The sequence below is a fragment of the Anomaloglossus baeobatrachus genome, chromosome 3 (genome assembly GCF_048569485.1).
Source record: "Anomaloglossus baeobatrachus isolate aAnoBae1 chromosome 3, aAnoBae1.hap1, whole genome shotgun sequence".
NCBI lineage: Eukaryota > Metazoa > Chordata > Amphibia > Anura > Aromobatidae > Anomaloglossus > Anomaloglossus baeobatrachus.
In genome coordinates, this window is record NC_134355.1 from 123,435,143 (window position 1) to 123,457,529 (window position 22,387).

Below are 22,387 nucleotides of genomic sequence, written 5' to 3' on the forward strand. Positions count from 1 at the left end.
CTGGATACTGCACATCCATCTTATTGATTTGAATGGGAGGTGGACATGCAGTACCCAGCCGCAGCTGCTATAAGTTGATGGAGCAGCTCCGGAGCGGAGCATTTCTGTCTGTCTGCTGTTGCCGGCACTGAAAACACCTGATTGGCGAGGTTGGCACATGTCGGACCCCGGCTTATCAAACATTGGTAACATCCTAAAGGCCCAGTCACACACAACGACTTACCAGCGATCCCCCTACAACGATACCAGCGATCCTTATAAGGATGTTAAAGTCGCTGGGAGGTCACTGGTGAGATGTCACACAGTCAGACCTTACCAACGACACAGTAACAATACAGGTCGCAGTAGCGACCTGTATAACGATCTCAGCAGTCATTGGGACCCTGTCACACAGTTTCAAACACAGCGATGTGTCTTACCCAGTTGGACATCGCTTTTGAAGAACATGGTCTGGACCATTCTGCAACGACTAGCAGGGGCCTGATCGCTGGTAGGTGTCACACATAACGAGATCGCTGGCAAGATCGTTGCTGCATCACAGAAACTGTGCCTCAGCAACGATCTTATTAGCGATTTCGTTGTGTGTGACGGGGCCTTAAGCATAGGCTATCAATGTAAAAGTAGTGGACCACCTCTTTACCATACACACGCCTTTATAGTTAAAGTTGTTGTACCATGAATGCAAGTTCTCACCTATCCACAAGTTACCGTGCAAAGCCATTTCTACCAGTCTAGCAGGCATAGGGGAGCAGTGGTGCACATGCAGGATCATCGATCCTTTCAACTGAGTACTACACATGCAGGATCATCGATCCATTCAACTGAGTACTACAGAGCCCCGTGCTGATGGGATCCCAAGTGACTGCTACATTTTATCACCTAGTCTTTGGATAGGTAATAACTTGCATTCATCATAAAACCCCTTTAAATTCCTCAAGTTGCAGTATAAATGATTTAATGTATTTTTTCAATTACTTGATTAAACTTTGCAGTAAAAAAACGATCTCCCTTATTCCCCAACATACCTGCTTCCAAAAGGTATGAGCTACTCATCGACCCCAAGTAAGGCATGTTCCCTATACGGTCCCTATTTACAGCTGTAGGTAGTGTATGCAGCTAAAAACAGATCGCCCCTTCCCCTGTGAAAAGAACAGTGGGATTTGGGCATATTAACAATGTCTTGTTAGCGCCACAGGCTGCATTTACACAGGCCGACTGCAGCCGTGAAATGACCACCTTATTTATGCAGATTAATGTGCTGCTGAGAGCGACTATTTTTAAAGTAAGGTATTAAACGCTCTTCACCTGGCAGACGAGCATTTTGCGTCTTAGAAACGTTCCCTATATGAGGGAGTGTAAATGCCCCTTGAGTAATAGTACAAATATTTGGAACTAACAATGTAATTTTTTTACATCAATTTAAAGGGAACCTGTCATGTCATTTTTTTGGCATTAAACCTCCACAAATGTGTTTTAAATGATACAATCTGTATCACCAACATGTGTTTATCTTAACAAAAGACTTGATATCCTTAGGTTAATGCAGTAAATACCTGAGGTTTCAGTCATAGGGGCGGTGCTTGTGCTGGGTTCAGTTACTGTCCCTCAAGTTGATGTACGATTCTCTTTTTTTAACCTGGTCACACCTCCCCACCAATTCTCTTCTCTTCTGCTGATCACTAGAGATGAGTGAACCTTTAGAAGCTCGGTTCGCAGTGGACATTCGAAGCTTAGATAAGGTTTGGTCTGGGACTCTGACTTGAACTGAACCTCAATATAAGTCACTAATTGGGCAGTTTGTATCTCCGGCCACATGCAGCCAGCCATAAGCAGAACACTACTGGGGGAGGGTGGGCGGGTTTTTCAATTTTACTTTTTTTTGGTGTGCACGCTGCATCAGATCATGCTGATTTTGCCCCCAGTATGAGCCGTTCAAACACTGTACATGGCTTGCACAGGGCTGAGCGTCACTCATTCCCAAGCACAGCGCTGCTCAGTTGAGTGGTTTACACTCGTAACTCACTCGAATTTCAAACTCAAACTTTGCTTTTTTGTAAGTCTGTTTCCGAACCTCGAACCTTACGTTCGCTCATCTCTACTGATCACCATAGGTCCTTCACCACCACTTCTCTTATGCTTATCTCTGGAGCTCAGCATTAGAGAAGTGGTGGTGAAAGACCTGTGGTGATGTCACGACTAAGTGACCGTAATGAGCAGAGCTTGGTGGCGTGGCATGACACAAAGTTCAAAAAAGAATCATGTCTGAACTTGAGTGACAGTGATTGAACCTAGAAAAAGCGCCACCCCTATGACTGAAATCTAAGGTATGTACTGCATTATCCTAAGCATATAAAGTAATTTTTTTGGTTGTTGTGTTTTTTGTTGTTTTTTTTTTAATAAATACATGGAATTTATTTTTTATTTCAACTATGTTAGTAATGCACATTGCATCATTTAAAACACATTAGGGCAGTTTAATATTAAAAAATGATGTGACCGGGTTCCCTTTAAGCCGTTCCTGTACACTTTGTGTTAGGTTTTGTTAAAATGAATTAACACCAAACAGTGGTCCCAGCCTCTGAACACCTCCGACATCCGAGAGGATCTACAACATCTCTGGATTCATTGCTGACCGTAACATTTGTTTTCTCATCAGCAGACTTTAAGGCACTGTCTTTATTTTTGTAGGTACAATGTTTTCCAGCACATTCATGAAGGAGATTGTAAAAGTCTGTTTTAACTTATTAATCTGCTATTATGAACATACATTTTGTAGATATGTAAATGTTCTATTTAATAAAGATGTAGTTTTCTAATCTTAAGACTAGTGTTTTACTTTTATGCATTAAGGGTTTGGGTGGGATATAAATCAATCTGATCCATTTGTAGATTTATTATATATATATATATATATATATATATATATATACACACACAGAGAGAGAGATATTATATCTCTCTCTCTCTCTCTCTCTCTCTCTCTCTCTCTCTGTATATATATATATATATCTATATATGTATCTCTATATATATATATCACAGTTAGGTCCAGAAATATTTGGACAGTGACACAAGTTTTGTTATTTTAGCTGTTTACAAAAACATGTTCAGAAATACAATTATATATATAATATGGGCTGAAAGTGCACACTCCCAGCTGCAATATGAGAGTTTTCACATCCAAATCGGAGAAAGGGTTTAGGAATCATAGCTCTGTAATGCATAGCCTCCTCTTTTTCAAGGGACCAAAAGTAATTGGACAAGGGACTCTAAGGGCTGCAATTAACTCTGAAGGCATCTCCCTCGTTAACCTGTAATCAATGAAGTAATTAAAAGGTCTGGGGTTGATTACAGGTGTGTGGTTTTGCATTTGGAAGCTGTTGCTGTGACCAGACAACATGCGGTCTAAGGAACTCTCAATTGAGGTGAAGCAGAACATCCTGAGGCTGAAAAAAAAAGAAAAAATCCATCAGAGAGATAGCAGACATGCTTGGAGTAGCAAAATCAACAGTCGGGTACATTCTGAGAAAAAAGAAATTGACTGGTGAGCTTGGGAACTCAAAAAGGCCTGGGCGTCCACGGATGACAACAGTGGTGGATGATCGCCGCATACTTTCTTTGGTGAAGAAGAACCCGTTCACAATATCAACTGAAGTCCAGAACACTCTCAGTGAAGTAGGTGTATCTGTCTCTAAGTCAACAGTAAAGAGAAGACTCCATGAAAGTAAATACAAAGGGTTCACATCTAGATGCAAACCATTCATCAATTCCAAAAATAGACAGGCCAGAGTTAAATTTGCTGAAAAACACCTCATGAAGCCAGCTCAGTTCTGGAAAAGTATTCTATGGACAGATCAGACAAAGATCAACCTGTACCAGAATGATGGGAAGAAAAAAGTTTGGAGAAGAAAGGGAACAGCACATGATCCAAGGCACACCACATCCTCTGTAAAACATGGTGGAGGCAACGTGATGGCATGGGCATGCATGGCTTTCAATGGCACTGGGTCACTTGTGTTTATTGATGACATAACAGCAGACAAGAGTAGCCGGATGAATTCTGAAGTGTACCGGGATATACTTTCAGCCCAGATTCAGCCAAATGCCGCAAAGTTGATCGGACGGCGCTTCATAGTACAGATGGACAATGACCCCAAGCATACAGCCAAAGCTACCCAGGAGTTCATGAGGGCAAAAAAGTGGAACATTCTGCAATGGCCAAGTCAATCACCAGATCTTAACCCAATTGAGCATGCATTTCACTTGCTCAAATCCAGACTTAAGACGGAAAGACCCACAAACAAGCAAGACCTGAAGGCTGCGGCTGTAAAGGCCTGGCAAAGCATTAAGAAAGAGGAAACCCAGCGTTTGATGTCCATGGGTTCCAGACTTAAGGCAGTGATTGCCTCCGAAGGATTCGCAACAAAATATTGAAAATAAAAATATTTTGTTTGGGTTTGGTTTATTTGTCCAATTACTTTTGACCTCCTAAAATGTGGAGTGTTTGTAAAGAAATGTGTACAATTCCTACAATTTCTATCAGATATTTTTGTTCAAACCTTCAAATTAAACGTTACAATCTGCACTTGAATTCTGTTGTAGAGGTTTCATTTCAAATCCAATGTGGTGGCATGCAGAGCCCAACTCGCGAAAATTGTGTCACTGTCCAAATATTTCTGGACCTAACACTATATATATATATATATATGCAGAATCTGGCACTCATGCTGCACTAGGAACGTAAGTGTTCGTGCCCCTTACTGGTGAGACAGACAAAGCGTATGTGCACAATGCATCTTTTTTAGGCAGTTCTGCACTGTAACCCACTAAACTGACTCTAAACAGATTGTAGGGTACGTGAGGAGGATGCAACACATGAAAAGAAGCAAAAAAAAAGTTGCTTTAGGACAAAAAATGTCCTTAAGCATATTCCACGCAAATAACTCGCCAGGCTTGCAGACATCTAAGACATCTCGTGCCCATACTCAGGGCCGTATTTACCATTAGGCACCGGTGCCTGGGGCGGCGGGTTACGGGGGGCAGCGCCAGAAGCGAGAGTTTAAAAGAAAAAAAAAAATTTTTTTTTTTAAATTTCCCTTTCCAGACTCATTGCTAAAACCAGAATCTTTGCAGGGGGGAGGGGTGTTAGTTAGTGGTCCCGTAATTAATTTGTATTAGCGTCCTTAAGACGCTAATACAAATCATCCTCTCTACCTGCTCCCTGCGCGCCGACACTTCCGGGGTCAGGTTCTGCAATCATCTCCCTGGCCTGGCACGCTCCCTGATGACGTCACGGGCAGCGCGATGAGTCACCTCACCGCTGCCGGCGTCTCTGCAGACTGAGTGCCACTGAGGAGAAGTCACAGGAGCTGGGAGGTAAGCGCTGTAGAGCCGAAGATAGTGGCGGCAGCCGGCGGGGTGAAATCTGTGTGGGGTAGAGGCAGCGGCAGCCATACGGGGCGCTCACTATATAAGAAAAGGGGGTGCATGGACGGGGATCTCTATGGGGCAGGGGCAGCCATACGAGGCGCTCACTATATAGGAAAAGGGGGTGCATGGAGGGGGATCTCTATGGGGCTGGGGCAGCAATAGGGGGCGCTCACTATATAGGAAGAGGGGGTGCATGGAGGAGGATCTCTATGGGGCAGGGGCAGCCAAAGGGGGCACTCACTATATAGGAAAGGGGGTGCATAGAGGGGGATCTCTATGGGGCAGGGGCAGCAGCATAGGGAGCGCTTTATATAGGAAAAGGAGGTGCATGGAGGGGGATCTCTATGGGGCAGGGGCAGCAGCATAGGGAGCGCTCTATATAGGAAAAGGGGGTGCATGGGGTATGATCTCTATGGGCCAGGGGGCAGCAGCATAGGGAACGCTCTATATAGGAAAAGGGGATGCATGGAGGGGGATCTCTATGGGGCAGGGGCAGCAGCATAGGGAGTGCTCTATATAGGAAAAGGCGGTGCATGGAGGGGGATCTCTTATGGGGCAGGGGCAGCAGCATAGGGAACGCTCTATATAGGAAAAGGGGGTGCATGGAGGGGGATCTCTATGGGGCAGGGGCAGCAGCATAGGGAGTGCTCTATATAGGAAAAGGCGGTGCATGGAGGGGGATCTCTTATGAGGCAGGGGCAGCAGCATAGGGAACTCTCTATATAGGAAAAGGGGGTGCATGGAGGGGGATCTCTATGGGGCAGGGGCAGCAGCATAGGGAGTGCTCTATATAGGAAAAGGGGGTGCATGGAGGGGGATCTCTATGGGGCAGGGGGCAGCAGCATAGGGAGCGCTCTGTATAGGAAAAGGGGGTGCATGGAGGGGGATCTCTATGGGGCAGGGGGCAGCAGCATAGGGAGTGCTCTATATAGGAAAATGGGGTGCATGGGGGGGGGGGATCTCTATGGCCCAGGGGACAGCAGCATAGGGAGCGCTCTGTGTGGAAAAATGGGGGTGCATGGAGGGGGATATGTGTGGGCCAGGGGGCAGAAGCATAGGGAGCACTCTGTATGGCAAAATGGGGTGGGATCCGTGTGGGCTCACAGCATGGGGTGCTAACTCTATGGGCCAGGGGGCAGCAACATAAGGAGCGTTCTGTATGATAAAGGGGGTGCATGGAGTTGGCTCTGTGTGGGTTCACAGCATGGGGTGTGATCTGTATGGGGAAGGGGGCAGCCTGCGGGGTGGAATCACTGTGGAAAAGGGGGCAATGTGTGGTATGCTCAGTATGGAGAAAGGGCAACATGGCTCAGTATGTAAAAGTCTAATGTGTGGAACACAGTTCGAATTGGGGTCAGCATGTGTTGCAGACAGTTTGGAGAGCATAGTTCATAAGTGAGGAGGGAGGAGTGGTTGTAACTCATGAGGGGTAACGGCATGGTATATAAAGGGGGCAGTGTGGAAGCCATGTACCATAATATAGACAGTCTGGGGGGCATTTTTTTGTGCAGGGATTAAAGTGAGGGACAGTTATTTATTTTGGGGGCTTGTTTATGGAACAGCATGGGTGATTATTTTTAGAATGACATGTTATTTTTAAGGGCACTGTGTCGTGATGTGCTGCAGAAAAGCAGAGAAGATGGAGGTCTGCAGAGACGAGCTGTAGATGGGAAGTCATCATGGCGCCAGGACCTGTGAGGTACCGAGGTCTGAGGCTGGATAAATGCAGGTTTTAAGTGATCATTGATCTATATCCAGCAGATGGTCAGTGGTTATATAGCTGCTGAGCCTGTGACCGCACTTTCATGTGCACAGTACGATCTTTAACATGATCGTCCTGTGCACATAGAATAGCATTGTTCTTGGCAGCGTGTGTTCCCAGGACAATGTGCGGCCAAGAAAGATATTTAAAGGCGTCTGTCACCCCCCAAATGCCAAATAAACTGTACAAACATTTTTTTAGGGAACATAGCTCATATCAAAATCATGCCGGGTAGCTACAGGTTAACCTAATAATGAAAAATATTCTATTTATTTATTTTTTGCAGTAAGGAGGCATTGTGCGCTTTTGGCGTGACCTATGATATAAACAAAATTGAATCTTTTTATCAAATGTTAAGAGCCACCTGCTCTGATTGGAGAGACCGGCCTTGTGACCGATCTGTCCAATCACTGTGGATCTGGGGCTGGAGACCGCCCCCTCAGCTTCACTCAGGAATCTGTGGGTGGAAGCCGAGAGCGATCGGTAAATTATCACCTTTCACCCGCCGCCGCCACTGCCCCCACCACCCATTACTACAGGATGGGGACATTACTATAGAATAGGGACAAGGTGGGCACATGATTATAGAATAGGGACAAGGTGGGCACATGACTATAGAATAGGGACAAGGTGGGCACATGTCTATAGGATGGGGACAAGGTGGGCACATGACTATAGGATAGGGAACATTACTAAAAGATGTTGGCCAAAATTTCTATATAGTGATAATTGTAACACTATTAGTTAGAAGAAAGGGATAAAATGTAAAAAAAAAAAACAAAATAAGGCATGACTTTTTTTTTACATCAAATTTTTTTTTTTTAGATTTAACCAAAGAATGTGCACATTTGTTATAATAAACAAGTGAAAAATGTTGAAAATCCGTGATCCAAAGGTGTGTAAAAAAATATGTATGGCACCAATAAAATGTCACTTTGTCCTGCAAAGAATGCGGCCCCCCAAATTATTTTTTTCCTCTGTGCGGCCCATATACCCAGCCGAGTTTGAGACCCCTGCTGTAGAGTGTAAGCTCTTATGGTCAGCAGTGTCTTCTCTATACTGTAGAGTGTAAGCTCTTATGATCAGCAGTATCCTTTCTATACTGTAGAGTGTAAGCTCTTATGGTATGGTCAGCAGTATACTCTGTATACTGTAGAGTGTAAGCTCTTATGGTCAGCAGTGTCCTTTCTCCTGTAGAGAGTAAGCTCTTATGGTCAGCAGTGTCCTCTCTATACTGTAGAGTGTAAGCTCTTATGGTCAGCAGTGTTCTCTCTATACTGTAGAGTGTAAGCTCTTATGGTCAGCAGTGTACTCTCTATGCTGTAGTGTAAGCTCTTATGGTCAGCAGTGTTCCCTCTGTCCTGTAGAGTGTAAGCTCTTATGGTCAGCAGTGTCCTCTGTGTACTGTTGAGTGTAAGTGTGACGTCCTGGACTAGCCAGGTAGTCACAGGTAGAGCCCCGCACAACACCAGTCCCCTAACAAGGTGACAGCAGCCAAACACATTAAACCCTAGTCACCCCTCTCAGGACTTGATGGGCACACCAGGGGGTGGAGCCAGGTGGTTGGCACGCCCACTGAGGTGTTCAGAGAGCCTGAAGCGGGAAAAGTAGTCAGTTCAGTTCAGTTGAGAGCAGTTTGTAGTTGAGTAGAGAGTGGAGAGGGGTGCAGCAGGCCTGTGGTGACAGGTCTGCAGCGGAAACTGACAGGTGCCAGGGTTGTAGCCCTGGTACCTCGGCTAGGAGGCAGACGGTGGCCTCAGCCTGCAGGAGCCGGGAAGACGGCTCGGTGGAACCGTAGAGGACCGGGACAGGGTAGTGGCCTGCCGGTACCGACCCAGGGAACCGAATCGGAAACCGGAGCACAAAGGGGAGTACTCAGACCCTGAAACGAGGTCCAGAAGCCACTGGACCGAGTTAATTAACTGATTGCGATCTGGATCATAGGTCCTTTCCCACCCAAAGTCCCGACTGAAGACAACAGCACAACGAGGGGGATAGAAAGCCACCGCACAGGCAGAGAGATCCCACGGGTCAGCGTCTGCGGGCAAACTGGCTTCCCCGACATACACAACACCGGGAGAGTGGACTACCGTTGCTGAAGCGTAGGCAGCCCAAAATACACTACACGGTGCAGGAGAAAGGCAGAGACCACCAACCGGGTGGGGGACCAGACGCAGCTGGCTTTGGGCACCGACCACCATCAACTTGGTTTACCAGACACTTGAATGTGTTTATAATCGTGCGTACAACAGTGCCCTCCGGCCGCCCATCACCCTGCATCGCACAGCTCTCCCCAACGGGTCCCGGGGCCACCATCCCTACTCACGGAGGTGTTAACATCTTGCTGCGCAACCACCTCCTCCGGATGTCTCGCAAACACAGCGGTGGTCTCCATCTTCACCACAACCCGTGTGTGGCATCACGAACTCATCAAAACACGGTTCCGGCCGTGCACCTACATACCAAACCCCCTAAGTAGCGCCAGCACCATTTCAGAGCGATGTGACCCCCGGGTCCGGAGGCGCTCGAGCCACCCACCAGCGAGCCCGGACCAGAGCGGCTCGGTTGCCACCGAGCGCGGGGCGGTACATAGGCTCTTATAGTCACCAGGGTCCTCTTTATGCTGTAGCGCAGAGGTCTCAAATATGCGGTCCTCGGGCCGCATGCGGCCCCTGAAGCTCCTTCTTGTGGCCCTTAGACACCTAAACCACGTGACGATTGCGGCCCGCTACATAGACAGGGCCACCGCCGTCAGCACTTTTATTCCAGCCAGTATAATCTGCGCAGAGCAGCATGTCTCTACACAGCTTTACTAATTGCAGCTGCTGCCGGCCAATCAGAGGCCAGCAGCTAACGTGTGTGTATTCTGATTGGCTGGCGTGGCTGCCATTAGTAAAGATGTCAGGAGAGCCGTGCTGCAAATTGTTCCCCTGTAGGAATGCGCTGATGGCGGCGGCCCCGTGTATGTACCGGGCCGTAATTGTCACGGGCTCTAGGTGCCTGCAGCTGCAAGAAGCAGGTAAGGAGGACAACGAGGGAACGGAGGAAAGGTGAGAAAAATAGTTTGTTTTTTTTTGTATGTGAACTACGTCACAACGGGATATTACAGGATGGAACATTACTACCAGAAGGCAATATGGGCACATTACTACCAGGGGACAATATGGGCACATTACTACCAGGAGACAATATAGGCACATTACTACCAGGGGACAATATGGACACATTACTACCAGGGACAATATGGGCACATTACTACCAGGAGACAATATGGGCACATTACTACCAGGGGACAATATGGACACATTACCACAGGTCACAATATGGGCACATTACTACCAGGGGACAATATGGGCACATTACTACAAGGGGACAATATTGCCACATTACTACCAGGGGGCATGGGACAATATGGGCACATTACTAGAAGGGGGACATTATGGACACCTTACCACAGGGGACAATTTGAGCACATTACTACAGGATGGGGACATTACTAAAAGATGAGGACCAGGATGGAAATATAACTACAAAATGTTGGCCAAAATTACTATATGGTGGTAATTGTAAAATGATATTACTTACAAGTAGGGGATTAAATGTAAAAAAAAAAATCAAAATAGAAAATGATTTTTTTCTCCCATGAAAAGTATTTTTAATGTATAAACTGGAATAAAAAAAGTGCACATTTATTATAATAAACTGTTTAAAAAATGTGATCAAAAGGTGTATACAAAAAAATATTGAATCGCTAAAATGTCACTGGGTTCAGTAAAGAATGTGGCCCCCCCAAATATTTTTTTTTTCTATGTATGGCCCTTATACTCAGCCGAGTTTGAGAACCCTGCTGTAGAGTGTAAGCTCTTATGGTCAGCAGTGTCCCCTCTATACTGTAGAGTGTAAGCTCTTATGGTCAGCAGTGTCCTCTCTCTCCTATAGAGTGTAAGCTCTTATGGTCAGTGGGGTCCTCTCTATACTGTAGAATGTAAGCTGTTATGGTCAGCAGTGTCCTCTCTATACTGTAGAGTGTAAGCGCTTATGGTCAGCAAGTTCATCTTTCTCCTGTAGAGTGTAAGCTCTTCTGGTGATCAGAGTCCTCTCTCTTCTGTAGAGTGTAAGCTCTTATGGTCAGTGAGGTCTTGTCTCTTCTGTAGAGTGTAAGCTGTTATGGTCAGCAGTGTCCTCTCTCTCCTGTAGAGTGTAAGCTCTTATCGTCAGCAGCAGGCCCGGACTGAAATAGGGCAATTTTGGGAAATGCCAGATGGGCCGGTCCCTGTAGTGGGCCGGTGCCTGTAGTGGGCCGCTCTATATGTAGTCACCGCTGCTCTGCTCAGCAGTGTGCAGGCCAGGCAGCATTATCTGCCGTGCGCACACTAGCTGCAGCAGGACTAGGAGGCAGCAACTGTGCTGTGCCGGCCCTGCTGTGTGACAGTATGTCCGGCCTGCACACACTGCTGAGGATCGCAGCGGTGGCATTGTCGGTGACCGCAGCTTCCTCCTTCCTATTCAAATGTATTTGCGTCTTTCAGACGTAAATACATTTGAACAGTGTAACACCGGAACTGGGCCCCGCCCCCGATGTGCAGCAACGTGATGAGATCAGCACCTTGCAGATGTCATCAGAGTGCTGCGGGCGCCACACGGGACATCAGGCAGTGGTAAGCGCTCCATGGAGGAGCTGTAGATGAAAGATTTAATTAATGGGGATGAGTGGGGAGGGGATGAGGACACATAACGGGGAACATTTGTGAAGGAACACAGCTTTATGACAGGCAGAGGTGGTTACTGTATTCCGAGGGAGGGAGGCAGGAGTGTGTAGTGATGGGGTAGTGTAATTTGTGTGTGTAGGGGGTGAAGGGGGGTGCATTGTATTGTGTGTAGGGGAGGGGTAATGGGGGGTGCATTGTATTGTGTGTGTGTATGTAGGGATGATGGGGGAGCATTGAATTTGTGTGTGCAGGGGATGATGGGGGGTGCATTGTATTGTGTGTTTGTGGGAGGGTGGTAATGGAGAGTTCATTGTATTGTATTTTGTGTGTGTGTGTAGGGGTAATGGGGGTGCATTGTATTGTGCGTGGGGGGAGGGTTAATGGAGGATGCATTGTATTGTGCGTGTGTGTGTGTGTATGTGTAGGGGTAATGGAGGTGCATTGTATTGTATGTGTGTGGGGGAGAAGGGGTAATGGAGGGTGCATTGTATTTGTGTGGGTGTGTGTGTGTGGGCGAGGTGTAATGGAGGGTGCGTTGTATTGTGTGTGTGGGGTGGGGGAATTACAAAAGAGCAGTTTGGAGGGAATATTTAAATAAATAATAATAATAATAAAAAAGGGGCAATATATTATGGAGAGAGCAGTGTGGAGGGGACATTATGGAGGGAAGCTGTGTATGGGGACATTATGGAAAGAGGCAGCGTGGGGGTATATTAAGGAGAGAGACCGTGTGGGAGGTATTTTGGATAAGTGCAGTGTGGGGGGGATAATTTGTGAAGGAAGCACAGCAATTATTTATTCAGGGGCACAGCATGGGAGATATTTATATGTATGGGGCAGTATAGTGATACTTTTATTTTTAAAGGTGCTGTGTGGGGAAGTGCTGCTGAAGAAAAAAGAGGGAGGTCTTCAGAGACGAGCGGTGGGCACGGAACCTCATCATGGCGTCTGTACTGCGTGGAGACAAAAGGGATGGGATCGACTCAGAAGATGTCACCTATAAAGGTACCTGGAAGTAAATGATTATTTGTGATGATGCCTGCGTCTTATCAGTATTGTGGTTCCTGTATGGTCCGCAGTCTGATAACTCCCAGCGTCTCCTTACCATTGTTAAGGACAAGCTGGGAGATGTAGATTCCGGCATCTTCCGAGCCTTCCCATTGATCTGCATTGTAAAATACAGAGCATTTTCCGAGTTGAAAACACCAGAAGAATGGAGCGGTCACTTCTTTTAATCGCTTGGTGGTTTTAGAAACAGTGGCATAACTATAGTTTGATGGACCCTGGTGCAAAGTTTGGACCTGGGCCCCCCTAACCATACACGACACTCAGGGTATGGGATAGTGTCGTTGACACTTGGCTCTTTCCTTCAGCACCCAGGTTTCCCATGATCTGAAATCCCTCTTTTTATCAGCAGTTTTCCTATGTTCTGCTATCCATCTTGTCCTCATCATGTACCTTCTCTATGCTCTGCTATACATCTTTCCCTCAGCACGCAGCTTCCCCATGCTCTGCTATACATCTTTCCCTCAGCACCCAGCTTCCCCATGCTCTGCTATACATCTTTCCCTCAGCACCCAGCTTTCCCATGCCATGCTTTATCTTTGTCCCCCTCGTATAAAGTTATCCAAATACTATTATGACCCCACATAGCCTTCCATATAGTATAATGGGTCCCACATAATCCTTCATATATTATAATGCACCTCCCATAGTCCTCCATGTATTTTAATACACTTCACATAGTCCTCCATATAGTATAGTGAAGAGCATAGTCCTCCATATAATATAATACACATCCCACAGTCCTCAATTTAAGATAATGCACATCCCATAATCCTCAATATAGTATAATGCACACTCCATAATCCTCCATATAAATGCACACACCATAATCCTCAGTATAGTATAATGCACACTCCATAATCCTCCATATAGTATAATGCACACCCCATAATCCTCCATATAGTATAATGCACACACCATAATCCTCCATATAGTATAATGCACACCCCATAATCCTCCATATAGTATAATGCACACACAATAATCCTCCATATAGTATAATGCACACACCATAATCCTCCATATAAATGCACACACCATAATCCTCAATATAGTATAATGCACACCCCATAATCCTCAATATAGTATAATGCACACCCAGGGACGTATTTACCACTAGGCACCCGTGGTCCCGTGTCTGGGGCTGGCAGCAAAAAAAAAATATTTTTTTTACACATCCTCTGACAGTCGATTAAATCCTCTGTGTTTTCGGAGGGAGGAGAGGCGCACCTCCATATATTTGTATCCACGTCAATTAAGACACGAATGCAGACAAACTGCGGCGGCCGAGCACAGGGAGCTGATTGACCCCGGAACTGCCGGCGCCTGCACTTCCGGGGTCACAGGCGCGCGCCAATCTGTGCTGCGTCCAATGCTGTGTGGACATCATATGCAGAGCTCACAGCAGGACGCCGCGATGGAAGCCGGTGTCAGAAGAGGATACTCACGTGAGCCAGGAAGATGGCGGTGGGCACTGGAGCAGGTAAGTGCTTGCAGAGCTGAAGATTCATAAGGAGTGTTTAGGTGTCTCTAATGCAGACTGGAGATCTGCGCATGCAGTGTGGGGAGAGAGGCTGATAGTGGGGGAGACTTGGGGGAAGAGAGGCTGATACTGGGGGAGACTTGGTGGAAGAGAGGCTGATTCTGGGGAAGGCTGGGAGGAGAGAGGCTGATGCTGGGGGAGGCTGGGAGGGGGAGGCTGATACTGGGAGAGGCTAGGAGGGGGGAGGCTGATGCTGGGGGGAGGCTGATGCTGGGGGAGGCTGGGAGGAGAGAGGCTGATGCTGGAGGAGGCTGATGCTGGGAGGAGAGAGGCTGATGCTGGGGGAGGCTGATGCTGGGGGAGGCTGGGAGGAGAGAGGCTGATGCTGGAGGAGGCTGGGAGGAGAGAGGCTGATGCTGGGGGAGGCTGGAAGGAGAGAGGCTGATGCTGCGGGTAGAGAGGCTGATGCTGGGAGGAGGGAGGCTGATGCTGAGGGAGGCTGGGAGGGGGAGGCTGATGCTGGGGGAGGCTGGGGGGAGAGAGGCTGATGCTGGGGGAGGCTGGGAGGAGAGAGGCTGATGCTGGGGGAGGCTGGGAGGAGAGAGGCTGATGCTGGGGGAGGCTGGAAGGAGAGAGGCTGATGCTGGGGGAAAAGAGGCTGATGCTGGGGGCAGAGAGGCTGAAGCTGGGGGCAGAGAGGCTGATGCTGGGGGCAGAGAGGCTAATGCTGGGGGAAGTTGGGGGCAGAGAGGCTAATGCTGGGGGAAGTTGGGGGCAGAGAGGCTGATGCTGGGGGAAGCTGGGGGCAGAGAGGCTGATGCTGGGGGAAGTTGGGGGCAGAGAGGCTGATGCTGGGGGAAGCTGGGGGCAGAGAGGCTGATGCTGGGGGAAGCTTGGGGCAGAGAGGCTGATGCTGGGGGAAGCTGGGGGAGAGAGGCTGATGCTGTGTGAGGCTGGAGGGAGAGAGGCTGATGCTGGGGGAGGCTGTGGGAGAGAGGCTGATGCTGGGGGACGCTGGGGGAGAGAGGCTGATGCTGGGGGAGGCTGGGAGGAGAGAGGCTGATGCTGGGGGGAGAGAGGCTGATCTGGGGGAGTGGGAGACAGGGGCCAATGCTAGAGACAGAGTACAAGGGTTGAGGGATAGTGGAATGACAAAATCGATGGGGGGGGAGTGTAAGGACTCAGAATGAGAGGGAGGCAGCATTGGGAGCGCATTATGGAGAAGGGGCCGCATGTGTGGGCTCAGTATGTAGTGGAGCAATGTAGGGGAGTCAATAAACAGTGGGGTAGTGTGTGTGTGTGGGGGGGGGGTCTCAGTATAAGCGCTAGTGTGGTGGTCTTAGTATGATGAGTGGGGCAGCATGGAGGTGTCATTATGGAAAAGAGGAAGGCAGCATTAGGAGCTCATGGAGAGGGGCAGCATGCATGGGACATTGTGAGGAGGGGGCAGCATGCATGGGACATTGTGAGGAGGGGGCAGCATGCATGGGACATTGTGAGGAGAGGGCAGCATGTATGGGACATTGTGAGGAGGGAGCAGCATGCATGGGACATTGTGAGGAGGGGGCAGCATGCATGGGACACTGTGAGGAGGGAGCAGCGTGCTTGGGACATTGTGAGGAGGGAGCAGCGTACATGGGACACTGAGGAGGTGGCAGCATGTATGGGACATTGTGAGGAGGGGGCAGCATGTATGGGACATTGTGAGGAGGGGGCAGCATGTATGGGACATTGTGAGGAGGAGGCATGTATGGGACATTGTGAGGAGGGGGCAGCATGATGTGAGGACAGTGTGCAGATCATATTTCATAATCGAGGAAGGTGTGATGGGTATAATTTATAAGGGAGGGCAGTGTGGTGTTTATTAGAGGCAGTGTGACAGTCACAGTATATAAGTGGGGATGGTGTGGTGGGAATATTTTATACTCATGCTATGTTTTGATGTGCCTGTGGTGATCCCCATTGGGGGCGTTAGTGCTCTTCGTTTCTCATTGATACTTTTTCAAGTGTTTTACAGAGTAGATCTGCCTTAAACAGATGTCGTGTACGAAAACTCATAGTTTTACGTTGTCACTAGAGGGCGCAACCACTTAAAGTGCCTAGGGCAGCATGAAGGCAAAATACAGCCCTGCCCATACTATAAAAGTGCCTAAACTCTTTAGACCGGTGTAGGCAATTAATTTTCCCAAGGGACCACATGAGTGACCGTTACTGGTGTGGAGGGCTGCACCAATAGGCTGAAATTAATTTTTCTCAATATTAATATTAACTATAATTATTTTTTATTAATTGTATCACTTAATATTGAGCAGAACTACAGTATGTTTGCTGAAACCTCCCACCCTATAGAAAGTACTAGCTATAGTACCCGGCATTGCCCGGGATAGTAACTAAGTCTCTCTCTCCCACCCTTCCTCTCCCCGTCTCACCACCAAAATCACATTAAAGGTAAGTTGTCACTTTTTTTATTTTTGTATTAATAATAGTGATTATGAAATCAAGTATTTTTAATACAAAAATAAATTCACTGTTTATTTAGTTTTTATTTAATTCTAGTTTAACTGAAACACTGGGCGCTGCCATCTTGGATTTGCTGTGAGTAACGACAATTAGGTGTAATCCATATAAATGGCCCACCGTGTGTGTATGTGTATAGATAATAAATATGTGGTTTTATCTTTTAACCCCTTCACGACCGGCCGATTTCTTGCTTTCCTTTTTTTTTTTGCCAGTCTTCTTCTGAGGTACTAACTTTTTTATTTTTCAGTCAATCTGGTCATGTGAGGGCTCATTTTTTGCAGAACGAGCTGTACTTTTAAATGAAACTATAAGTGTTATTATATAGTGTCCTGGAAAACTGCAAAAAAATTCCAAATGCAGAAAAATCGCAAAAAAAGTGCGATAGCACTATTGTTTTTGAGATATTTTATTCACGGTGTTCACTATATGGAAAAACTGATGTGTGAGTGTAATGCCTCAGGTCAGTGCAAGTTCGTAGACACCAAACATGTATAGGTTTACTTTTATATAAGGGGTTAAAAAAAATCCGAAGTTTGTCTGAAAAAAGTGACGCACGTTTTAGGCCATATTCCGTGAGCCATAGCATTCTCATTTTTCGGGATCTATGCCTCAGTGATAGCTTATTTTTTTGCGTCTCGAGCTGACGTTTTGAACTGTACCATTTTTGCGCAGATGCTACATTTTGATTGCCTGTTATTGCATTTTGTGCAAATGTTGTGGCGACAAAAAAACATAATTTTGGCGTTTGGAATTTTTTGCTACGCCGTTTACTGCATCAAGAGAGTTGCTACCTTGGAATTGTTGCTACATTTATATTGATTATTGAAATTTACCCAGTGGCTATCTGCATACGCCGTTTACTGATCAGATTACTTAATTTTATATTTTGATAGATCGGGCGTTTCTGAACGCGGCGATACCAAATGTGTGTATATTTATTATTTTCTAAACCCTTTAATTTTCAATGGGGCGAAGGGGGGTGATTTGAACTTTTAGGTTTTTTGTTTTTTTTTTAATTTTTTTAAACTTTTTTTTTTTTTACTTTTTTTTATTTTACTAGTCCCCTTAGGGGGCTATAGCGATCAGCAATCCGATCACTCTGCCCTATCTGCTGATCACAGCTACACTACTGTAAACCGCAGATACGCTCACTTTCTGCTTTACTCGGCTCCGAGCCAAGTGAAACTGAAAGTAATTCATGTGTAGTACGGGAGTCATCACATGACCCTCTGCTACCATGACAACCACCGGAAGTCACGTGATCACATCACGTGACTTCCGGTATTGGCCGGTGCGTAAACGTTTACCGCCGATGCTGTTATAATGGCGCTGTCACATATTGACAGCGCCATTTAAGGGGTTAAACGGCACAAACAGATAACGATTCTGCTCGTGCCTAGCAGGCACACATCTCAGCTGTGAAAATCAGCTGAGATGTGCGCCGATCGCAGCATGCTGTCGGCAGCATACCGCGGGCAGTAATGTTATGACCGCTAGGATGTAATATTACTGCCTGCGGTCGTTAAGAGGTTAAATTGGATAAATTACAACAAGGAAAATGGGCCAATGCAAAGGCATCCTTGGAGATTTGTGTGCTCAGATAACTAAGGTTTCAGACCTAATTAGCCTGTTAGGGTTATGACTTGTTCACTGTCATCACTAGGAAACGTCAGGTGATGCAAATTTCACAGCTTCATAAAAACCCAGCCTCCTTTTTACCTTGTGGCAAAAAACAGCAGCCATGGGTTCTTCTAAGCAGCTGCCTAGCACTCTGAAACTGAAAATGGTGGAAGCCAATGAAGCAGGTGAAGGCTTTAAGAAGGTAGCAAAGCATTTTCAAGTTTCCCTTCCCGGAAATGGCAGCTAACCAGAACAGTGGAGGTCAAAATAATGTCCGGAAGACCAAGCAAAATGTCTGTGAGAGTTCCTCGTAGGATTGCTAGAGAGGCAAATCAGTTCCCCGCTTGACTGCAGAAGACCTTAAGGAAGATTTAGCAGACTCTGGAGTTGTGGTACATTGTTCAAATGTTCAGAGACACCTGCACAAATATGGCTTTCATGGAAAAGTCATCAGAAGAAGACCTCTCCTGCGTCCTCATCATAAAATTCAGCTTCAGAAATATGCAAATGAAATCTAAATAAGCCTGATGCATTTTGGAAACAAGTCCTGTGGACCGATGAGGTTAAGATAGAACTCTTTGGCCATAATTATCAAAGGTATGTGTGGAGAAAAATAGGGCACAGAATTTCAGGAAAAGAACATCTCACCAACCATTAGGCACAAGGGTAGATCAATCATACTTTGGGGTTGTGTTGCAGTCATTGGCACGGGGAACATTTCACAGGTAGAAAGAAGAATGGATTCAATGAAAATTTCAATAAATTCTTGATGGAAACATAACACCATCTGTAAAAAAAAAACAACCTGAAGTTGAAAAGAGGATGGCTTCTACAAATAGATAATGATCCTAAACACAAGACAAAATCCACATAAGGCCCTGTGCGCACTGGAAAACGGAATTTTCTGAAGAAAATTCCGCAGGGTCTGAAAGATTACCGCACTCACGGTAAAAAAACGCGGCAAACCGCACCCGAAAACCGCATGCGGTTTGCCGTGGTATTGCCTCGGTTTTGCTGCATGCGGGTTGGTACATGTGCTGTAATGCATTCAATGCAATAAAGCACATTGAAAAAAAAAAAAGTAATTTTCTTCTGAGATAGATAGCAGACAGATAAATAGACAGATAGAAGGATAGAAGACAGATAGAAGAATAGATAGAGGAATAGATAGAGTCCCTGTGAGCACACGCTGTATTTTTCCCGAGCGGTAATGTGTTGTTCACATTACCGGCCGTGGGAAATGCCCTGTGGTTACCTCTGCTGTCTCGTTGCGAGTCTGCATTCAGCAGTGTCAGTCGCGGCTGGATGCAAGCATCGCAGGACGTTGATTACGCCGGAGCTGTGTGTTTGGGAGGGGTTAATAAAATGGTGAACCAGGGGCTTTTTTATGTTTGATTTAAAATTAAAGGATTTTTCTGTGTGTGTTTTTTTCACTTTACTTACGGGTTGATCATGTCAGCTGTCACATAGACGTTGCCATGATCAAGCCTGGACTTAGTGGCGGCGATCCGCTGCCATTAACTCGTTATTACCCTGATTGCCACCGCATCACGGCAACAGGAAGAGACACTCCGGTACTGCCGCATAATGGATGCGACAGTCAGCTGCGGCTGATATTCTCGGCTGCGGGAGGAGGGGGGGCATTAACCATGGCCCTCGCCCTCCCCAGCCTGAGAATACCGGGCCACCGCTGTGTGCTTACCTCGGCTGGACGGTAAAACTACGGCGGAGCACACGTGGTTTTTTTTCTATATGTCCCTTTGCTTTCTATGTGTATTCTATATGTCTGTGTGTGAGTGTGATGTGTGTGTTTACTCTCTGCTCCGCTTCCTCTTCCTGTCATAATGACATCACTTCCCTGCAAACCACAGGGCAGCGATGAACATTACCGCAGGGAAACCGCGAAATAACGGAGGGAATAACGCAGGAAAACGCAATGAACCGCACAGAACTTTCTGCCTGCGTTATTCCCTGCGGGATTTCACGATTACATGGCAGTCAATGGAGTGAAATCCCGCAGCGACGTGTGGAAAAGAAGTGACATGCAATTGTTTTTGCTCCCGCAGCAAAACATGCAGCTGTCAAAATTCGCATAGTGCGCACAGTATTTTTTTTCCCATAGGTTTTGCTGGTGAATCACTGCAGAGATGTTATGAAAATAACATGCAGCGAAACATGCAGCAAAACTGCAGGAATCCGCGGCAAAAACCGGCAAGTGTGAACAGGGACTAAGACTACCTCAAAAGGTGCAAGCTGAAAGTTTTACAATGGCCATCACAGTCCCCTGATCTGAGCATCATTGAAAATCTGTGGCTAGAGCTCAAAAGAGTAGTGCATGTAAGACGACCCAGGAATCTCACAGAACTGGAAGACTCTTCCAAAGAAGAATGGATGAAATCCCTCAAACAAGAATTGAAAGACTCTTGGCTGGCTACAAAAAGCGTTTACAAGCTCTGATACTTGCCAAAGGGGTTGCAAGTAGGTACTAATCATATACTGTACAACTGATAAGTTAGCCAGAAAATGTATAATAGTTCCCAGAAAAATAGCAATAGAATCCTACAAAGAATAATAGGGACCACATATATCAATAAATTGATTTACTTATTCCAACAAGTTAAAATCATGAAAAAGATAAAGGGGAATGTAAAAAAAAAAAAATCATCATAGCTAGTCCAGGTAATTTCAAAAAATATATATTAAATATACGCAATCAATTGTGGAATGTTAATAAAGTAAAGTGTAAGGGCATGGCAATTGTGAATTGCTACAAGCAAAAAAAAACCACAGTCCGGTTAGTAAATATTCAAGGAGGTACAATTCTCAAGTGAGATCAAATATAATACAAATAATAATACAGAGCTGACAAGTGTTATCTAAGGGTTAAAAATATACGCACAACATAGATCCAGATAGTTATATGCAGATTACATGAATTTAGATCACAGTGGCAGAAATAAGGTGCAAGTGCATTATATCCCATCAGTGATATACAGACTGCATGAGTTTTGGCCACAGAGGCTGAGAGTGATCACCAGGAAGAAGGTGGTATAGATCCTAAGAGGTTGCCTCTGTGCTCTATACCAACTCCTTCCAGGTAATTACTCTCAGCCATTTTGGAAATTAGTCCTATGGGCCAATGAGGTTAAAATAGAACTCTTTAGCCACAATGATTGAAGGTATGTGTGGAGAAAAAAGAAAAGAACATATTGCCAACTATTAAGCATGCGGGTGGATCAATCATGCTTTGGGGTCGTGTTGCAGTCAATGGCACAGGGAACATTTCATGGGTAGAAGTAAGAATGGATTCAATTAAATTTCAATAAAATCTTGATGCAAACATACCACCATCTGTAAAAGGCTGAAGTTTAAAAAAGGATGGCTTCTATAAATAGATAATGATTAGGGATGATCGAATACCAAAATATCCGACTTCGTGAATTTCCGACGAATAGGTCACCACTATTCGACCATTCGCGAATATTCGATGCACAATGTAAGTCTATGGGAAACACAAATAATTTCACATTGGACCTAACTCCGAGCTGTGATGACTGAGGAAAAGGCTGAAATGGACAGGAAAAGGCAGAAACAGCATGGGCACAGCCTGTAGCAGATTGGAAATCGTCTGGAATCATGCCTAGTCTCTCTCGCCAAGCCAAAAGATGGCTGCGACGTTACTGTGAGGGCAAGCAACATCAGATGTGTTCATTGGCTGGAAAACAGACGCCAGGAAGTCAGAAATGAAACTGAAAGTATCGGAGCGGATACTGTTTTATTCGTCGGATAAGGAATGGT